This window comes from Triticum aestivum, chromosome 1A (assembly GCF_018294505.1).
Source record: "Triticum aestivum cultivar Chinese Spring chromosome 1A, IWGSC CS RefSeq v2.1, whole genome shotgun sequence".
Classification (NCBI taxonomy): domain Eukaryota; kingdom Viridiplantae; phylum Streptophyta; class Magnoliopsida; order Poales; family Poaceae; genus Triticum; species Triticum aestivum.
The window spans coordinates 110,862,577-110,885,203 of record NC_057794.1 but is presented as its reverse complement, the minus strand read 5'-3'; the positions used below and the strand labels follow the sequence as shown (position 1 = coordinate 110,885,203).

The following is a 22,627-nucleotide window of genomic DNA, read 5'->3' as shown; positions in this document are numbered from 1 at the left end:
TGTACTAACGCTCATACCACCAAGATATTTGAGTACATTACCTAGGATCCTAACCCCTGTCTCACATGCATTTTACCTAGAGAGATGAATTACTATACTATAAAGGGCGTGCCTGGGTTGGCCATAATAAAGATTTTTAGTTTGCTTTACTGAAAGGACGGGAATCGGAAGCAAGGGGTATTCAGGTGGTCTTGCTAGAGATCAGAGACTGCATTCGGTGTTTGATTGACTACTTATGAAGGTTGTAGTTACTGGCTTACTGCCTATGCTCAGGCTTGCATGATCTGTCAACAAGCTAAACTCAACCGCAATCATTACCTAGGCCTCTCAGAGCATTTACTAGTACCAGGCCTCTCAGAGCATTTACTAGTACCCACACAAGCTTGGCAGATGGTGTCGTTGGACTTTGTTGAAGGGCTTCCACAATTAGGACGCTACAACTGTATTTTAGTTATTATCGACAAATTCTCCAAGCATGGTCATTTCATTCCATTGTCGCATCCCTTCTCAACACCTTAGGAGGCGATATCTTACGTGGATCAAGTTTACAAACACCACGACATCCCAAAATCCTTAGTGTTTGACCGTGACCCCATTTTTATGAGGGAGCTATTGCTCCAGATAGAAACTAAACTACAGATAGGTACTCGCTACCATGCAACAACTCACAGACAAACTGAACGTATCAAGTAGTGCATGGAAACCTTTCTCCATTGCTTTGTTCACTCTTGTCCACACAAGTGGAGCTCTTGGGTGCCGTTGACAGAATATTGGTACAATACAACCTGGCACATTGTTTTGGGTAAGTCACCATGCATTCACTGCCCTTTACGGGCATGAGCCTAGGCATCGAGGCATCGAAGATGCAAGTCTTGTTGGGGAACGTTGCATGGAAAACAAAAAAAATTCTACGCACATGCAAGATCTATCCATGGAGATGCATAGCAACGAGAGAGGAGAGTAAGTCTACATACCCTCGTAGACCGTAAAGCGGAAACGTTTAACAACGCGGTTGATGTAGTCGAACACCTTCGCGATCCAGTTGATCAAGTACCAAACGTACGGCACCTCCGTCGTTCAGCACACGTTCAGCTTGATGACATCCTCGCCTTCTTGATCCAGCAAGACGGGCGAAGATATATATATATATATATATATTGTTGGGTTTCGTAGTAATTTCAAAAATTTTCCTACGCACACGCAAGATCATGTGATGCATAGCAACGAGGGGAGAGTGTTGTCTACGTACCCAACGCAGACCGACTGCGGAAGCGATGACACGACGTAGAGGAAGTAGTCGTACGTCTTCACGATCCAACCGATCAAGCACCGAAACTACGGCACCTCCGAGTTCGAGCACACGTTCAGCTCGATGACGATCCCCGGACTCCGATCCAGCAAAGTGTCGGGGAAGAGTTTCGTCAGCACGACGGCGTGGTGACGATCTTGATGAACTACATCAGCAGGGCTTCGCCTAAACTCCGCTACAGTATTATCGAGGAATATGGTGGCAGGGGGCACCGCACACGGCTAAGGAATCGATCACGTGGATCAACTTGTGTTAACTTGTGTGTCTAGGGTGCCCCCCTGCCCCCGTATATAAAGGAGGGAGGGAGGAGGAGGCCGGCCTAGGGAGGAGGCGCGCCATAGGGGAGTCCTACTCCCACCGGGAGTAGGATTCCCCCTTTCCTAGTCCAACTAGGAATCCTTCCATGTAGTAGGAGTAGGAGACTAGGAAGGGGAAGAGAGAAGGGAAGGAAGGAGGGGGTGCGGCCCCTCCCCCTAGTCCAATTCGGACTAGGCCTTGGGGGGGCGCGCGGCCTGCCCTAGGCAGCCCCTCTCTCTTTCCCGCAGGGCCCAATAAGGCCCAATACTTCTCCCCGGCGAATTCCCGTAACTCTCCGGTACTCCGATAAATACCCGAATGACTCGGAACCTTTCCGAACTCCGAATATAGTCGTCCAATATATCGATCTTTACGTCTCGACCATTTCGAGACTCCTCGTCATGTCCCCGATCTCATCCGGGACTCCGAACTCCTTCGGTACATCAAAACTCATAAACTCATAATATAACTGTCATCGAAACCTTAAGCGTGCGGACCCTACGGGTTCGAGAACAATGTAGACATGACCGAGACACGTCTCCGGTCAATAACCAATAGCGGGACCTGGATGCCCATATTGGCTCCTACATATTCTACGAAGATCTTTATCGGTCAGACCGCATAACAACATACGTTGTTCCCTTTGTCATCGGTATGTTACTTGCCCGAGATTCGATCGTCGGTATCCAATACCTAGTTCAATCTCGTTACCGGCAAGTCTCTTTACTCGTTCCGTAATACATCATCTCACAACTAACATATTAGTTGTAATGCTTGCAAGGCTTATGTGATGTGTATTACCGAGAGGGCCCAGAGATACCTCTCCGACAATCGGAGTGACAAATCCTAATCTCGAAATACGCCAACCCAACATCGACCATTGGAGACACCTGTAGTACTCCTTTATAATCACCCAGTTACGTTGTGACGTTTGGTAGTACCCAAAGTGTTCCTCCGGTAAACGGGAGTTGCATAATCTCATAGTCATAGGAACATGTATAAGTCATGAAGAAAGCAATAGCAACATACTAAACGATCGGGTGCTAAGCTAATGGAATGGGTCATGTCAATCAGATCATTCTACTAATGATGTGACCTCGTTAATCAAATAACAACTCATTGTTCATGGTTAGGAAACATAACCATCTTTGATTAACGAGCTAGTCAAGTAGAGGCATACTAGTGACACTTTGTTTGTCTATGTATTCACACATGTATTATGTTTCCGGTAAATACAATTCTAGCATGAATAATAAACATTTATCATGTTTATGAGGAAATAAATAATAACTTTATTATTGCCTCTAGGGCATATTTCCTTCAGTCTCCCACTTGCACTAGAGTCAATAATCTAGTTCACATCGCCATGTGATTTAACAGCAATAGTTCACATCATCATGTGATTAACACCCATAGTTCACATCGATATGTGATCAACACCCAAAGGGTTTACTAGATTCAATAATCTAGTTCACATCATTTATGTGATTAACACCCAAAGAGTACTAAGGTGTGATCATGTTTTGCTTGTGAGATAATTTAGTCAACGGGTCTGTCACATTCAGATCCGTAAGTATTTTGCGAATTTCTATGTCAACAATGCTCTGCATGGAGCTACTCTAGCTTATTGCTCCCACTTTCAATATGTATCTAGATCGAGACTTAGAGTCATCCAGATCTGTGTCAAAACTTGCATCGACGTAACTTTTTACGACGAACCTTTTGTCACCTCCATAATCGAGAAATATTTCCTTATTTCACTAAGGATAATTTTGACCAATGTCCAGTGATCTACTCTTAGATCACTATTGTACTCCCTTGCCAAATACAGAGCAAGGTATACAATAGGTCTGGTACAAAGCATAGCATACTTTATAGAACCTATGACTGAGGCATAGGGAATGACTTTTCATTCTTTTTCTATTTTCTGCTGTGGTCGGGATTTGAGTTTTACTCAATTTCATACCTTTGCAACACAGGCAAGAACTCTTTCTTTACCTGTTCCATTTTGAACTATTTCAAAATCTTGCCAAGGTATGTACTCATTGAAAATCTTATCAAGCGTCTTGATCTATCTCAATAGATCTTGATGCTCAATATATAAGTAGCTTTTTACTGAGGTCTTTTCTTTTTAAAGAACTCCTTTAAAACACTCCTTTATGCTTTGCAGAAAAAATTCTACATCATTTCTGATCAACAATATGTCATTCACATATACTTCATCAGAAATGCTGTAGTGCTCCCACTCACTTTCTTGTAAATACAGGCTTCACCGCAAGTCTGTATAAAACTATATGCTTTGATCAACTCATCAAAGCGTATATTCCAACTCCGAGATGCTTGCACCAGTCCACAGATGGATCGCTGGAGCTTGCACATTTTGTTAGCACCTTTCGGATTGACAAAACCTTCTGCTGCATCATATACAACTCTTCTTTAATAAATCCATTAAGGAATGCAGTTTTGTTTATCCATTTGCCAGATTTCATAAAAAGCGGCAATTACTAACATGATTCAGACAGACTCAAGCATAGATACGAGTGAGAAGCTCTCATCGTAGTCAACACCTTGAACTTGTCGAAAACCTTTCGCGACAATTCTAGCTTTGTAGATAGTAACACTACTATCAGCGTCCGTCTTCCTCTTGAAGATCCATTTATTCTCAATTGCTTGCCGATCATCGGGCAAGTCAACCAAAGTCCAAACTTTGTTCTCATACATGGATCATATCTCAGACTTCATGGCCTCAAACCATTTCGCGGAATCTGGGCTCATCATCGCTTCCTCATAGTTCGTAGGTTCGTCATAGTCAAGTAACATGACCTCCAAAACAGGATTACCGTACCACTCTGGTGCGGATCTCACTCTGGTTTACCTACGAGATTCGGTAGTAACTTGATCTGAAGTTACATGATCATCATCATTAGCTTCCTTACTAATTGGTGTAGTAGTCACAAGAACAGATTTTTGTGATGAACTACTTTCCAATAAGGGAGAAGGTACAATTACCTTATCAAGTTTTCTACTTTCCTCCCACTCACTTCTTTCAAGAGAAACTCCTTCTCCAGAAAAACTCCGAATTTAGCAACAAAAGTCTTGCCTTCGGATTTGTGATAGAAGGTGTACCCAACAGTTTCCTTTGGGTATCCTATGAAGACGCACTTCTCCGATTTGAGTTTGAGCTTATCAGGTTGAAACTTTTTCACATAAGCATTGCAACCTCAAACTTTAAGAAACGACAGCTTAGGTTTCTTGCCAAACCATAGTTCATACGGTGTCGTCTCAACGGATTTAGATGGTGCCCTTTTAACGTGAATGCAGCTGTCTCTAATGCATAACCCCAAAATGATAGTGGTAGATCGGTAAGAGACATCATAGATCGCACCATATCTAATAAAGTACGGTTATGACGTTCGGACACACCATTACATTGTGGTGTTCCAGGTGGCGTGAGTTTGTGAAACTATTCCACATTGTTTTAATTGAAGACCAAACTCGTAACTCAAATATTTGTCTCCGTGATCAGATCGTAGAAACTTTATTTTCTTGTCACGATGATTTTCCACTTCACTCTGAAATTCTTTGAACTTTTCAAATGTTTCAGACTTATGTTTCATCAAGTAGATATACCCATATCTGCTCAAATCATCTATGAAGTTCAGAAAATAACGATACTTGCCGTGAGCCTTAACACTCATCGGACCGCATACATCAGTATGTATTATTTCCAATAAGTCAGTTGCTCGCTCCGGAGAACGGAGTCTTATTCATCTTGCCCATGAGGCATGGTTCGCAAGCATCAAGTGATTCATAATCAAGTGATTCCAAAATCCCATCAGCATGGAGTTTCTTCATGCGCTTTACACCAATATGACCTAAACGGCAGTGCTACAAATAAGCTGCACTATCATTATTAACTTTGCATCTTTTGGTTTCAATATTATGATTATGTGTATCACTACGATCGAGATCCAATGAACTATTTTCATTGGGTGTGTAACCATATAAGGTTTTATTCATGTAAATAGAACAACAATTTATTCTCTTACTTAAATGAATAACCGTATTACAATAAACATGATCAAATCATATTCATGCTCAACGCAAACACCAAATAACACTTATTCAGGTTCAACACTAATCCCGAAAGTATAGGGGAGTGTGCGATGATGATCATATCAATCTTGGAACTACTTCCAACACACATCGTCACTTCACCCTTAACTAGTCTCTGTTTATTCTGCAACTCCCGTTTCAAGTTACTAATCTTAGCAACTGAACTAGTATCAAATACTGAGGGGTTGCTATAAACACTAGTAAAGTACACATCAATAACATGTATATCAAATATACTTATGTTCACTTTGCCATCCTTCTTATCCGCCAATCACTTGGGGTAGATTCCGCTTCCAGTGACCAGTCCCTTTGCAGTAGAAGCACTTAGTCTCAGGCTTAGGACCAGACTTGGGCTTCTTCACTTGAGCAGCAACTTGCTTGCTGTTCTTCTTGAAGTTCCCCTTCTTCCCTTTGCCCTTTTCTTGAAACTAGTGGTCTTGTCAATCATCAACACTTGATGCTCTTTCTTGATTTCTACCTTCGTCGATTTCAATATCACGAAGAGCTCGGGAATCATTTTCGTCATCCCTTGCATACTATAGTTCATCACGAAGTTCAGTAACTTAGTGATGGTGACTAGAGAATTCTGTCAATCACTATCTTATCTGGAAGATTAACTCCCACTTGATTCAAGCGATTGAAGTACCCAGACAATCTGAGCACATGCTCACTAGTTGAGCGATTCTCCTCCATCTTTTAGCTATAGAACTTGTTGGAGACTTCATATCTCTCAACTCGGGTATTTGCTTGAAATATTAACTTCAATTACTGGAACATCTCATATGGTCCATGATGTTCAAAACATCTTTGAAGTCCCGATTCTAAGCCGTTAAGCATGGTGCACTTAAACTATCAAGTAGTCATCATATTGAGCTAGCCAAACGTTCATAACGTCTGCATCTGCTCCTGCAATAGGTCCGTCACCTAGCGGTGCATCAAGGACATAATTCTTCTGTGCAGCAATGAGGATTAAACCTCAGATCACGGATCCAATCCGCATCATTGCTACTAACATCTTTCAACACAATTTTCTCTAGGAACATATCAAAATAAACATAGGGAAGCAACAACGCGAGCTATTGATCTACAACATGATTTGCAAAATACTACCAGGACTAAGTTCATGATAAATTTAAGTTCAATTTAATCATATTACTTAAGAACTCCCACTTAGATAGACATCCCTCTAATCCTCTAAGTGATCACGTGATCCAAATCAACTAAACCATGACCGATCATCACGTGAGATGGAGTAGTTTTCAATCGGTGAACATCGTTATGTTGATCATATCTACTATATGATTCATGCTCGACCTTTCGGTCTCCGTGTTCCGAGGCCATATCTGCATATGCTAGGCTCGTCAAGTTTAACCTGAGTATTCTGCGTGTGCAAAACTGGCTTGCACCCGTTGTAGATGGACGTAGAGCTTATCACACCCGATCATCACGTGGTGTCTGGGCACGACGAACTTTGGCAACGGTGCATACTCAGGGAGAACACTTCTTGATAATTTAGTGAGAGATCATCTTATAATGCTACCGTCAATCAAAGCAAGATAAGATGCATAAAAAGATAAACATCACATGCAATCAATATAAGTGATATGATATGGCCATCATCATCTTGTGCTTGTGATCTCCATCTCCGAAGCACCGTCATGATCACCATCGTCACCGGCGCGACACCTTGATCTCCATCGTAGCATCGTTGTCGTCTCGCCAATCTTATGCTTCCACGACTATCACTACCGTTTAGTAATAAAGTAAAGCATTACATCGCGATTGCATTGCATACAATAAAGCGACAACCATATGGCTCCTGCCAGTTGCCGATAACTTGGTTACAAAACATGATCATCTCATACAATAAAATTCAGCATCATGCCTTGACCATATCACATCACAACATGCCCTGCAAAAACAAGTTAGACGTCCTCTACTTTGTTGTTGCATGTTTTACGTGGCTGCTACGGGCTTAAGTAAGAACCAATCTCACCTACGCATCAAAACCACAACGATAGTTTGTCAAATAGACTCCGTTTTAACCTTCGCAAGGACCGGGCGTAGCCATACTTGGTTCAACTAAAGTTGGAGAGGCAGTCGCCCGCAAGCCATCTCTGTGCAAAGCACGTCGAGGGAACCGGTCTCGCGTAAGCGTACGCGTAAGGTTGGTCCGGGTCGTCTCGTCCAACAATACCGCCGAACCAAAGTATGACATGCTGGTAGGCAGTATGACTTGTATCGTCCACAACTCACTTGTGTTCTACTCGTGCATATAACATCAACATAAATAACCTAGGCTCGGATGCCACTGTTGGGTTTCGTAGTAATTTCAAAAATTTTCCTACGCACACGCAAGATCATGTGATGCATAGCAACGAGGGGAGAGTGTTGTCTACGTACCCAACGCAGACCGACTGCGGAAGCGATGACACGACGTAGAGGAAGTAGTCGTACGTCTTCACGATCCAACCGATCAAGCACCGAAACTACGGCACCTCCGAGTTCGAGCACACGTTCAGCTCGATGACGATCCCCGGACTCCGATCCAGCAAAGTGTCGGGGAAGAGTTTCGTCAGCACGACGGCGTGGTGACGATCTTGATGAACTACAGCAGCAGGGCTTCGCCTAAACTCCGCTATAGTATTATCGAGGAATATGGTGGCAGGGGGCACCGCACACGGCTAAGGAATCGATCACGTGGATCAACTTGTGTTAACTTGTGTGTTTAGGGTGCCCCTCTGCCCCCGTATATAAAGGAGGGAGGGAGGAGGAGGCCGGCCTAGGGAGGAGGCGCGCCATAGGGGAGTCCTACTCCCACCGGGAGTAGGATTCCCCCTTTCCTAGTCCAACTAGGAATCCTTCCATGTAGTAGGAGTAGGAGACTAGGAAGGGGAAGAGAGAAGGGAAGGAAGGAGGGGTTGCGGCCCCTCCCCCTAGTCCAATTCGGACTAGGCCTTGGGGGGGGGGGGCGCGCGGCCTGCCCTAGGCAGCCCCTCTCTCTTTCCCGCAGGGCCCAATAAGGCCCAATACTTCTCCCCGGCGAATTCCCGTAACTCTCCGGTACTCCGATAAATACCCGAATGACTCGGAACCTTTCCGAACTCCGAATATAGTCGTCCAATATATCGATCTTTACGTCTCGACCATTTCGAGACTCCTCGTCATGTCCCCGATCTCATCCGGGACTCCGAACTCCTTCGGTACATCAAAACTCATAAACTCATAATATAACTGTCATCGAAACCTTAAGCGTGCGGACCCTACGGGTTCGAGAACAATGTAGACATGACCGAGACACGTCTCCGGTCAATAACCAATAGCGGGACCTGGATGCCCATATTGGCTCCTACATATTCTACGAAGATCTTTATCGGTCAGACCGCATAACAACATACGTTGTTCCCTTTGTCATCGGTATGTTACTTGCCCGAGATTCGATCGTCGGTATCCAATACCTAGTTCAATCTCGTTACCGGCAAGTCTCTTTACTCGTTCCGTAATACATCATCTCACAACTAACATATTAGTTGTAATGCTTGCAAGGCTTATGTGATGTGTATTACCGAGAGGGCCCAGAGATACCTCTCCGACAATCGGAGTGACAAATCCTAATCTCGAAATACGCCAACCCAACATCGACCATTGGAGACACCTGTAGTACTCCTTTATAATCACCCAGTTACGTTGTGACGTTTGGTAGTACCCAAAGTGTTCCTCCGGTAAACGGGAGTTGCATAATCTCATAGTCATAGGAACATGTATAAGTCATGAAGAAAGCAATAGCAACATACTAAACGATCGGGTGCTAAGCTAATGGAATGGGTCATGTCAATCAGATCATTCTACTAATGATGTGACCTCGTTAATCAAATAACAACTCATTGTTCATGGTTAGGAAACATAACCATCTTTGATTAACGAGCTAGTCAAGTAGAGGCATACTAGTGACACTTTTGTTTGTCTATGTATTCACACATGTATTATGTTTCCGGTAAATACAATTCTAGCATGAATAATAAACATTTATCATGTTTATGAGGAAATAAATAATAACTTTATTATTGCCTCTAGGGCATATTTCCTTCATATATATATATATATATATATAGGGATAATTAATTTGGTGCCCTTAGTTGTGTCCCCCTCGGCAGGTTTGCCCCTAGTTTCCGAAAACCATCGTTCTTTCCCGAACCAGTTTGGTTTTCTTATGCTTTTGCCCTTCCATCACGGTTTCGTCCAGTCAGTCAGCGCCGTTTGACCACTACCTTCGCTAGTTTTTGGACACGGCTTGCCCCTCGGTCGACCTAACCAACTCATTCCCACTCTCACTCTATCATTCCCCATTCTCACTCTCTTTCCCCCATCAGAAACCCTAGTCGCCATTGGCGGCTCACCACCAGATCCACAAACCAATCCTCGCACCACATCCGTTTCCAGGCCAGGCGATGGGGGAGGATGGAGAAACCCTAGGTGGTGGCCGCGGCCGCCGCAAGAAGGGCACTGCATCGGCACGGGAGGGCAGCACATCACAACGCAAGGGCCGTGGCTGCGCGCACGGCCAGACGGTGTCCCCATGGCCATTGGATGGCGGAAATGGCGGTGGTGGCGTCGTCGACGGTGGCAAGAGCACCGCATCGGCACGGGAGGGCGTTGAAGGCGGCTTTGGTGGCAGTCAGGGCGGCGAGGGCACCACAAATCTGCACGTCAGATCCCAACGGGGTACGTTTCAGTCTCAGATCTACTCATGCTTAGTGGATTCAGATAAGTTTTAGGCTAGCTTTGGTTCAATTACTCATGGGAGATGGTATGCTCATTACTGTAGGATGGATCCAGAGGTTGCATTCTTTCTGTCTGTTAGAATGGAGACAATAGTTATACTTTCTGCTGGTACGGAAGGAAAGGAGAGCGGATTCACATTTCCATTAGCTGTGGATAGCAGTAGTAGGTCATTTAATGACTTTAGGGCTGCTATTTGTGCCAAGTATCCATGGGGATTGTTTGATGCTGTTGAAATTAGATATTGGGATAGTTTAAAGGAGTGTTGGAACCCTCTACAGTGTGATGATGAGTTAGGTGTGATGTTTGCAAGTAATGCAGAGACAAGGTCATGCAATCTGGAAATAACAGTAATTCAGAGAAAGAAAGGACAAAGGTGTGAAAAAACTGCTGGAGGGATAGGGGGTAGAAAAAGGGGTAGGCCATGTGGATCCAGGACAGCTGCTGCTAGTACTCCTAGTGCTCCTAGAACTAGTGCAGCAAGTGCAAGTACCACTCCAACTACTGCTGAATGTGGCACTGATAGACCAGAGAATCAGCCTGATCCAGTTGTGGAAGAGGCGCACTTCCTGATGCACCTATTTTATCTGATGAGGAGGATGAGAAACTTTACCCAGGTTATGTCCAGCACAACAATGATGAGCATACAACACATGAAGAGTACATTCCTGCAGAATTTTCAGATACTGATGATGATGAGGGGCAAGAGGATAATGGCATGGGAGCTTTTGAGGATGCAGACGAGATAGACCTGTAATGATGTATGATAGAGATAATCCATCCATTGAGGAAGGTGTGGTCTTTACTAATGCAGTTGATTGCAAGAATGCAGTTGGAACATTCTCAATCAAGTCTGAAACTGAGTACATTACACTTAAGAGTGACCCAACTAGGTTTACTGTGAAATGTGCCTATGAGAGGTGTAAGTGGAGGCTGCATGCATCTCTGATGAGGAGGAGCACTCTGTTTCAGGTACTGTTTTAGTAATGTGTTTTTTACTAAAATGTGCCTATTTGTTTTACTAATATTATCCTGACTGACTATTTGTTTCCCTTTATTTTCAGATCAAAGTGAATCCCCACCCTCACACATGTCCTAGTGTGAATAGATCTCAGAGATTGAGAGCCGCAAAAAGAAGGTGGATTGCAGATGCTTCTATGGCTTGGATTAGAAAAAATCCAGGGATTGGAACAAAGGAAATTCAGGGTAGGTTGTTAGAGAAGTATGGTCTTGAGGTGCCATACAACAGATATTATTATGGTAAGGAGATGGCACTTGACAAGATCTATGGTAAGTATAGTGATAGTTTCCAGTTACTTTATGCATTCAAAGCTGAAGTAGAGAGGGCATCACCAGGAAGTGTTGTTGACATAGACAAGCACACAGTGGAGTACAAGTTAAAAGGAAAGAAATTCTACAAGGAGTGTTTTAGAAGGGTTTTTGTATGCTTCAAAGCTTGTCAGAAAGGGTTCTTGGAGGGGTGCAGGCCATACTTGGCTGTAGATGCAACTGCATTGCATGGTAGGTTTAGGGGCCAACTTGTAGCAGCATGTGCTCTAGATGCTCATAACTGGTTATTCCTGTTGCATATGGTGTTCTTGAGGTGGAGTCAACTGAGAGCTGGATTTGGTTTTTCAAAAACCTGAAGGAAGCAATAGGACACCCTGAAGGTTTAGTCATACATACTGATGCTTGCAAAGGACTGGAGAGTGTTGTTGATGATGTTTACCTAGGAGTGGAGCACAGAGAGTGTATGAGGCATCTTGCCCAAAATTTCAGCAAGAAATTCAAAGGAAAAGTTTATGATGACAATCTATGGCCTTGCTCACTAACTTACAACATTAAGAAGCACAACTTTCATCTGAACCAACTAAAGAGCAGACCGAAAGTAAAGGAATATCTTGAGCAGCACCACACAAAAATCTGGGCTAGAGCAAGTTCCACTGAGTTTAGCAAAGTTGACTATGTTAACAACAACCTTGCTGAATCATTCAACTCCAGAATCAAGAAATACAAGGGCCTACACCTAGTGGACCTGTTGGATAAGATTAGGCAATATATTATGGAGAAGTTTGACTTAAGAAAAAGAATTTGCATTGACCATTTCATTGGCCACTACATCTTACCAGTAGTAATGAAGACATTAATGGAGAAAACTAAAGGTTTGGAGATGACTATTGTTAGGAGAAGCCCAACAGAAGTTGAGGTAATTGCAACAGATAGAGAGAAGAGAGAATGGAGGTACCTAGTAGACCTGGAAAAATGGACTTGCAGTCGTAGACAGTGGCAGGTCACTGGTAAGCCATGCATCCATGCTCTTTTCTTTATCACTGCTCTAAGAGGTGATGCTAGTGCTATTGACAAGTATGTCCACAAGTACTACTCTGTTGAGATGTTCAAAGCTACATATGCTGAAAACCTACCTGCTTTGGAAGGCAAGCAACAGTGGGACACTGTAGATCCTGGTTTCAAATTATGTTCCTGTTCAGAAGCAAGCACCAGGCAGGCCCATAAAGCAGAGGATTAGAGCTAGAAGTGAAGGAAAGGGCCTTGGGCCTAGGAAGAAGAAGTGCAAGAGGTGTGGAAGATATGGACACCAAGCCAAGGGCTGCACACAATCTGTAGATCCAGCATTTGGAGAAGAAGAACATTGGGGTGCTGAAAATGCAAATGATCATCCTACAGCTAATGAGCCAGCAGAAGCAGAAGTGCAAGATGAGGATGAGGATGAGCCATTACCTGATGTTGTCCAGCAGCAAATGCCACCACCAAAGGAACCATCACATGAAGCATCTACACAAGCAAGTGTAGTAAGGTATGTCCAATTCCCAAATCCATAAATATTATCTGAATGGATACCTTACAAATTGTGACATGTTTGCAATTGTTTTAGCACTAGGAAAAACTACAAAAGAGCAGCAGATAGAGGAGCTTCTCCAAATTGTGTGAAAGAGAAGAGAGGTGGAGGGGTGCAACCAGCAAATACATTCTGCTCAGCTACTGGAAGCAGTGTTGACAGCAAGGTTATTTATCCTTCAAAGAAAGCACCAGTAGCATTTGAAGCTCCACCCACTGCCCCTAACCCAGCTAAGAACACTAGAAGCAAGGCAAGGGAAGCTCCAAACCCAACCAAGAACACCAGGAGCAAAAAATTAAAGTTCTAGATGTTTAAGTATTGTGCTCTATTTGTTTTGATGCTGTTATGAACTAGATGTTGATCTGTGCACTTGACTATGTGAACTTCTGAGTGCTTAATGCACTGTCTATTATGCACTGGCTATTATGCACTTGCTTAATGTTTGTTAGGCAATTTACTGTTTGCTGCTTGCTGTTATCTCCTTTGTCCATCATTATTTTGTTGTTCAACTTCATGTTGATTTGTTTCTACACCATCCACATTTGGTCTCATTTAGATTTGTCGTCGACGACGTCGATGACAAATCTTCATCTACCATCCACATTTGGACTCATCACATAAGATTTGTCGTCGACGTCGTCGACGACAAATCTTCATCTACCATCCACATTTAGACTCATCACATAAGATTTGTCGTCGACGTCGTCGACGACAAATCTTCATCTACCATCCACATTTGGACTCATCACATAAGATTTGTCGTCGACGTCGTTGATGACAAATCTTCATCTACCATCCACATTTGGACTCATCACATAAGATATGTCGTCGACGACAAATCTTCATCTACCATCCACATTTGGACATCACATAAGATTTGTCTTCAACTAGGGTTACATCAGATAAAGTGACATCAATTCAACTGCAACTGCAAAGTTACATCAAACAAAGTAGGGTTCCATCAACATCTTCACTTCAGATACATCAATAAACTACATCTACCATACCAGTACAACAAACACAACAATTCCAACTACAGCAATGCCCACACCAGCAACATCTCATCTCTCTCTCTAAGTTTCTTCTTCAAAGCCCTGTTCTTCCTTGCCAGCTCCATGTTTTCCTTCTTCAGATGGTGACATTTGATCCAACTGCCTTCAACCTCTGCGTGCAAGTCTTCAAAAGCAAGGTCAACACGCAATGGAGGAGCTGGGTTAACCCACACCACCCATTCACACTCTTCTGGTAACTAATTGCAAGTCAGAGTAATCAACATTAGAGAGTACAAATCAACAAAAACTAAATCTATCACAAATTCACAAAAACTTACATCTAATGGACAACCTAAAAAACGGCGGCCACTGCTAGCTTCTCCCCATGATACACGGCGGGCAGGGACAAGGCCATGGCCAGGGCAGCGATGCTTCGACAAAAACTCCAAGCCGGAATAGGACTTGTCGGGAAGATAAAACTCCGACGAATGTTGCACAATCCCGACCCCATCGACCTAAAACAAAGGTAAAATTTCCCCCAAATGTCACAAACCCTAGAAATCCCTAGATTCAAGTGGGATGGGGTGGAGGAGCACCAAATTCATAGACTCAAGGGACTACTTACCTCTCCGGTCACTGGTGAGAAGTTGGACGAGCCCGAGCTCACCATGTGCACCGATCCTTTCTCTCCTGCTTCCCGCTTCCCCCTCCAAACTTGTCGTGCCTTCCCTCCCTCTGTTTTTCACGCGAGCTGGCTGAGGACGAAAGGGTACTGAGGGTTATCCGCAAGAGGGGTAAAAATGTCCAAAAAAACTAGCGCCGGTAGCGGTCAAACCACGCTGACTAGATGGAACCGTGCCGGAAGGGCAAAAGCATAAGAAAACCAAAGTGAGTTGGACAAGAACGAGTGTTTTCCGAAACTAGGGGCAAACCTACCGAGGGGGACACAACTAAGGGTATAAAATCAATTTTCCCATATATATATATATATATATATATATATATATATATATATATATATATATATATATATATATATATATACAGCCGGTCTATTCTGATAATATTATTAGAATAACTATTCTGATAACACTTCCGCACTGCACACTCAATGCAAGTGCACGTCATCGTTTGAACCAAGTGTGCTGCAGTACTGAGGCGAGTGAACTTACCGTGGCAAAAAACTACACGTAGTGTTTTTTCTGGTACTATTTTCGCTCTAGTTTTTTAATCGTTTGTCGGAACGAGGTGTGTAGTATATCATTGAAAAGCTATGGATTAGGTGCAACTTCGACATGTTGAACACTTTCCGAGATTCCTCACGGTTTAAGAGCAGTTTTGAAAATGGTGCGGCCCACAATGAGTGGCAGCGAGCGTTTTTTTGCATTTTTTCTAAACCGCTCGTCGGAATGAAGCAAATGATACGTCGTTGGATAGATATCGTCGAGGCGCATCTTTTTCATATCTATTTCTTTCTCTAATTCGTTACGGTTTAAGAGCAGTTTCAAATTTACTAAATCGCGGAATTCTGTTTTTCAAAAAAATACAAATTTTCGGTACTGTTTTTTGCTCTAGTTTTTTAACCGTTTGTCGAAACGAGGCGTGCAATATGTCGTTGCAAAGCTATGGACAAGGCGCAACTTTCATATGTAGAAATGGTTTTGAGATTCCTTACAGTTTTAAGTTAATTTTGAAAATCTCACGGTGGATGACGAGTGGCAGCGGCCGTTTTTCGCGAAATTTTTACAAACCAGTGGTCGGAATGATTCAAGCGATACGCCGTTGGAAAGATATCGACGAGGCGTAACTTTTTCATATAGAACACTCTCTCTAATTATTTACGGTTTAAGAGGAATTTCAAATTTACCGAAATGCGAACACTCTGTTTTTCGCGACACCCAAATCGACGTGGGTACTTCATCCGATTGAAAACCGCACCGCATCGGACGAACCACCGCACTGCATCAGACGGGTAAGAGAACTGCATGATTTCTTTTATTCAAACGTAATTTTTTTCAAGGACGAGAAAGTAGAGTGCACTTCACATCGGGTGTAAATGAACCACAACATTATCAAGAAGTGAACCACATTACTTTTTTTTGTTTCCGTAACAATTTTTTGCACTTATGGGATGAACAACATCACACGTCCGACCGAACTGCTTCAGAATGAAAACCGCACTGCATTGAACGGGGAAGCGAGCTGCATGGTTTCTTTTATGAAACAGAAACTTTTCCAAACGTATTTTTGCAACATGTTCGACAAGTACTCCCTCAAATTTTTTCAAACAAAACACAATGCACTGCATGTGTGGGGTTGACGAACTGCATTTGTTTTTTCTCAACAAATTTAACAATTTAAATGACACTCGGGCGTGCGGCTGCCGAACTGCACGGCCACAGTCCAGCGCACTACATTGGGGGAGATAAGTGCACTGCATAAATGATGCAAATAATAATCAAAAGACACATTTTTAATATAAGTTTACACAAGCAAACAACCACATAAAAACAAAGAAAAAGAAATTATATACACATGACACACACAAATATGACTTCACCAACTTCAACGGTCTCCCAGCCGAAGTGTATCAGGGGTAACACCCTGTTTTCCTCCGGCTAACTTATCAAGCAGCTAAAGAACCTTCTGCCCACTCCAAGTAAAATGCACGCCTCGCCCATCCGCACTGCACAAAGGACGCCATGGTACCGCACGATGCCGCACTGGTTCTGAAAAAAAGCTCACCGGTGGCAGTTTGATCCAGGGGAGCCAGAGCTTTAACCAAGGTGGGGGCGATGCGTACTGAAGGTGCCCGTGGGATGGACTGCAACAACAGGCGATGCGTACTGACATTGCCCAAATAAAATGCGGCATGGAAGGGGGTGTGTTACCAGTGATCTGCATATGGGGGAGGAGAGAGCTGTGGGGGTCGCTCGGAAGAACTGCTTCGGTTGAAGGGGAGCGGTGGGCGGCCAGAGTGGGCACTGGTGAAGGGGATGGCAGAGGTTCAGGGGGGTAGAGGAGGACCAGGGGCATGGCCGACGGCAACGCTGGAAGTGGCCGAAGCGCGGTGGCGGGTATGTGGTCGCCGGAGTCTGCCGTGCATGGCCACCAACTCGGCAAGGAGGAGAACACAGCCGAGATGCAACGCATGGCAAAATCTGAGACACAAAAAGTCAAAAACTACTAAAGAGAAATCGGCCCATTTTTCATACGCAAAGAACTGAAAGAAAAACAATAGCGAGCTGCAGAGTCAGTGATTGCCCCACACACGTCTCTATGTGTACTGCTAGATGAAATTTTGCCCTCTGAGCCGCCGGACGGCTGCACCGGCATAGCGGCCACGACCTGAGGCAGCGGCGCCAGGACCAATGCCGACCCCAACCACCGCTCGAGGCATGGGCTGCGGCGGCGACCTGCATGTGGGGAAGAAGATACCTGCACGAGGGGTTGAGACATCTGTCCATGGCGGGGCGGCGGGGGCAGACCCGCGCCGGCAGCAGTGTAGGGTGCCTGGGAGCGGCGCTGCCGGATCCGTGCCGGCAGTCGCGCATGGCTCCTAGGGCGGATCTACATCGGCAGCCATGGGAGGTGCCTGGGGTCGGCGTGCCCGGATCCACGCCGGCAGCCGCGCGAGACGCTTGGAGCCGGTGGAGTTCGTTCCCGGGGTGTGGAGGCGGTTGAACGTGGGCGTGGTCGAGGAAGGTCCAGCGCAGGAAGATGGAGGGGAACGCATGGCCCGTCAGGAGGAAGGAGAGGGTTGGGGAAGGCCCTGGTAAGGTGGATAGCGGCGGGGCGGCGCACTGGGTGGTTTTCTGGCGGCGGCGCCGGTAGAAGTTGGAGGGAGGTGTGGATTTGGATCGGGGGAGGAGGATGGGTTGCGGGAGGGTGGGGTGGGGGATGCGCCTGGTGGGGGCGTACTTTTGTTGCGGTTCGGTTAGTGGTAATGGGGTTGTTCGGTTCGCGGGACGAGACAGTAATCAGGTGTTATCAGAATAAGGTGTAGGTGTTATTAGAATAAGGTCTTAAGGGGTGTTATCATAATAGACCCACCATATATATATATTTATATTCTTATTTTTTTATGTCAAAATTTACGTAGTGAATCAATATAAATGTAACTATTTAAATTCCAAACGTAATTTAATTATGAAATGATCGTAATATTACATCGGGTGAAGAATAACTTATTCTGCACCCTGGGTGATGGATAGTAACATATATACTCCCTCCATTCCTTTATGTAAGGTGTATTATTTTTGGCACGGTGACCAAGGCACAAAATTATAGACATGTTAGGACGAAATTACCCTTGGAAAATTTATTTGTTAGTGGCAAGTAAATCAGTTAGTCGAGGAAAGTATGAGATACATGCAATCGACAAAGAGATAGTTTCCTTCTTTTGCTACAATGATAGATACAGACAATCAGGAGAGAGATACTTTCCTTTTTTCTAGAGGGCTAGCAAGGGAATTATGAGGAATTAGAAGAAATGCAACTTACATTCTGGAATTTTATCAAAAAACAAATACACCTTATATAAAGGAATGGAGGGAGTATATATGTATGTATATATATATATATGTATATATATATATGTATATATATAGGTGGAGGGAGGGGAGGTAGCCAGGAGGCGCCCCAAGGGTGGCCGGACGACCCTCTTGGGCTCCTGCCCTCTAGCGCTCCCCTTCCTTGTATGCATGCGAGGGGAAGGCAAGAGAAGGTGGCTGTCGGTGTTAAAACCGGCAGATCTCGGGTAGGGGGTCCCAAACTGTGTATCTAAGGATCAATGGTAACAAGGGACACAATGTTTACTCAAGTTCAGGCCCTCTTAGAGAACGTAAAACCCTACGTTCGGCTTGATTATATTCGATGTGTATAAGGGTTACAAGAGTTGATCTACTCGAGATCGTAATGGCTAAACCCTAGTTTTCCAGCCTATGATATTTCTCCTAGCCTCTATGGACTAACCCCTCCGGCTTATATACACACCGGAGGGGCCTAGGGTTGTACACAGTCAGTTTGCAAAGGAAAGAAAAAGTACACACGGACACCAAACTTGTTATCCACGCATATGGGAGTCCTATCCGGACAAGGGGGATGGTCCTCTGCTTTATATTCATGGCCCATCAGTCCGACCCATATTGAATAATCCGGACACCCGAGGACCCCCTAATTCAGGACTCCCACAGTAGCCTCTTGATGTCTACTACACTACATTTTTCTTGTAGACGTTGTTGGGCCTCCAAGTGTAGAGGTTTGTAGGAGAGTAGCAAATTTCCCTCAAGTGGATGACCTAAGGTTTATCAATCCGTAAGAGGCAAAGGATGAAGATGGTCTCTCTCAAACAACCCTGCAACCAAATAACAGAGAGTCTCTTGTGTCCCCAACACACCAAATACAATGGTAAATTGTATAGGTGCACTAGTTTAGCGAAGAGATGGTAATACAAGTGCAATATGGATGGTAGATATACGTTTTTTGTAATCTGAAAAATATAAAAACAACAAGGTAACCAATGATAAAAGTGAGCACAAACGGTATTGCAATGCTTCGAAACAAGGCCTAGGGTTCATACTTTTATTAGTGCAAGTTCTCTCAACAGTAATAACATAATTGGATCATATAGCTATCCCTCAGCATGCAACAAAGAGTCACTCCAAAGTCACTAATAGCGGAGAACAAACGAAGAGATTATTGTAGGGTACGAAACCACCTCAAAGTTATCCTTTCTGATCGATCTATTCAAGAGTCCGTAGTTCGTTCGATCTATCCTAGAGTTCGTACTAGAATAACACCTTAAGACACAAATCAACCAAAACCCTAATGTCACCTAGATACTCCAATGTCACCTCAAGTATCCATGGGTATGATTATACGATATGCATCACACAATCCCAGATTCATCTATTCAACCAACAAAAAGAACTTCAAAGAGTGCCCCAAAGTTTCTACCGGAGAGCCAAGACGAAAACATGTGCCAACCCCTATGCATAAGTTCACGAGGTCACGGGACTCGCAAGTTGATCACCAAGACATACATCAAGTGGATCACATGAATATCCCATTGTCACCACAGATAAGCACATGCAAGACATACATCGAGTGTTCTCAAATCCTTAAAGACTCAATCCGATAAGATAACTTCAAAGGGAAAACTCAATCCATTACAAGAGAGTAGAGGGGAAGAAACATCATAATATCCAACTATGATAGCAAAGCTCGCAATACATCAAGATCGTGCCAAATCAAGAACAAGAGAGAGAGAGAGATCAAACACATAGCTACTGGTACATACCCTCAGCCCCGAGGGTGAACTACTCCCTCCTCATCATGGAGAGCGCCGGGATGATGAAGATGGCCACCGAAAAGGGATTCCCCCTCCGGCAGGGTGCCGGAACAGGTTCCCGATTGGTTTTTGGTGGCTACAGAGGTTTGTGGCGGCGAAACTCCCGATCTAGGTTATTTTCTGGAGGTTTCTGTATTTATAAGAATTTTTGGCGTCGGGAACAAGTTAGGTGGTCCCCAAGTCGTCCACGAGATAGGGCGGCGCGTCGGGGGGGGGGGGGGGGTAGGGCGCGCCCCCACACTCGTGGACGGCCCGGGACTCTTCTGACCCAACTCTTTTACTCCCGGGGCTTCTTTTGGTCCATAAAAAATCGTCAAAAATTGGCACGTTCATTGGACTCCGTTTGGTATTCCTTTTCTGTAAAACTCAAAAACAAGGAAAAAACAGAAACTGGCACTGGACTCTAGGTTAATAGGTTAGTCCCAAAAATCATATAAAATAACATATAAATGCATATAAAACATCCTAGATGGATAATATAATAGCATGGAACAATCAAAAATTATAGATACGTTGGAGATGTATCACCCCTGAACCAGTCTTCGATGACGATGTGTTCGATCGACACGCAGATTATCTTCGGCATTGCAAGGCAGGTTCCTCCTCCTGAATCTTTTAAGTCAGCTTCCTGCATAAAGGAGCTGTGTCTGGCTCTACATAATCAATACAACCCTTAGCTACGAAGGCAAGACATCAAAACAGGAATAGTGTCTTTTACTGACAACTTTTTTGGCGAAGTGTCACACTTGACTCTTCAACATTTTGAACCATTTTCACGTCTCCCGTTTCGCTTTTCGAGGCTTAACCTCTATTGGCATGTCTCGTCAAAACAGAGATTGTGCCCGCCTATTACGAGATTCTCATCAATATTATTTGGGTAACCCAACCGCGCCTTAACACATGATCTCGTTGGGAACAGGCGAGGTTTATGGCTTGAGAGGGGGCGTTTGGTCTTTTCACCACCTATAAGAGGGTAAAAATCCCTTCTTTTTCCCCATGCCTTCCTCTTGCTTCTATCTTCCCATCTTCAAGCTCTAGTACCCAAAAAACTCCCATCTTTCCCACCACTGCCACCCTCCCCAGCAACGGCTGATAACCCACAAGTATAGGGGATCGCAACAGTTTTCGAGGGTAGAGTATTCAACCCAAATTTATTGATTCGACACAAGGGGAGCCAAAGAATATTCTCAAGTATTAGCAGCTGAGTTGTCAATTCAACCACACCTGGAAACTTAGTATTTGTGTAACGCCCTCGATGCGGCTATAGCTCCCACGTGTCGAGGCACGACTTAGAGGCATAACCGCATTGAAAGCAATGTCGCAAGTCAGGCAATCATTACAACATCCCATGTAATATATAATAAAAGAGGGAGATAACATAGTTGGCTTACACTCGCCACGTCACATCAGAGTACATAAATAACATCCATCAAACAAACACTCATGGCCCGACTACGACGCCAAAATAGAAAAGAACCCAACATGCGACAAGGTCCTGAATCGATAACCCCAACTAGGCACCACTACTGATCATCCGGAAAAGATACGTAGTATCGCTGAGAGTCCTCGTCGAACTCCCACTGGAGCTCGTAATCGTCAACTGGAGCAGAAACACCTGGACCTGCATCTGGAGTTGTAGTATCTGTGAGACACAGGGACTCAGCAATCTCACACCCACGCGATCAAGACTATTTAAGCTCATAGGAATGGATAAGGCAAATATATGTGGAGCTGCAGCAAGCGACTAGCATATGTGGTGGCTAACTTATACGCAAAAGAGAGCGAGAAGAGAAGGCGAAGCACGAGCGAGAAGCTAAAGGAACATCCTGCGCAAGCATAACTCCAACACCGTGTCCACTTCCCGGACTCCGCCGAGAAGGGGCCATCACGGTAACACACACGGTTGATTCATTTTAATTAAGTTT

General features: G+C 44.3%; 1 long non-coding RNA gene across 1 annotated transcript; it reads right to left on the bottom strand.

Annotated features, from left to right (window-relative positions):
* Positions 1-16,419: 16,419 nt before the first annotated feature.
* On the bottom strand, positions 16,420-18,231 carry LOC123039447 (uncharacterized). The gene is made up of 2 exons (XR_006417948.1): positions 17,789-18,231; positions 16,420-17,511 (listed from the first exon to the last, which is right to left on the bottom strand). It is a non-coding gene; the product is annotated as an uncharacterized lncRNA (long non-coding RNA).
* Positions 18,232-22,627: the final 4,396 nt, after the last annotated feature.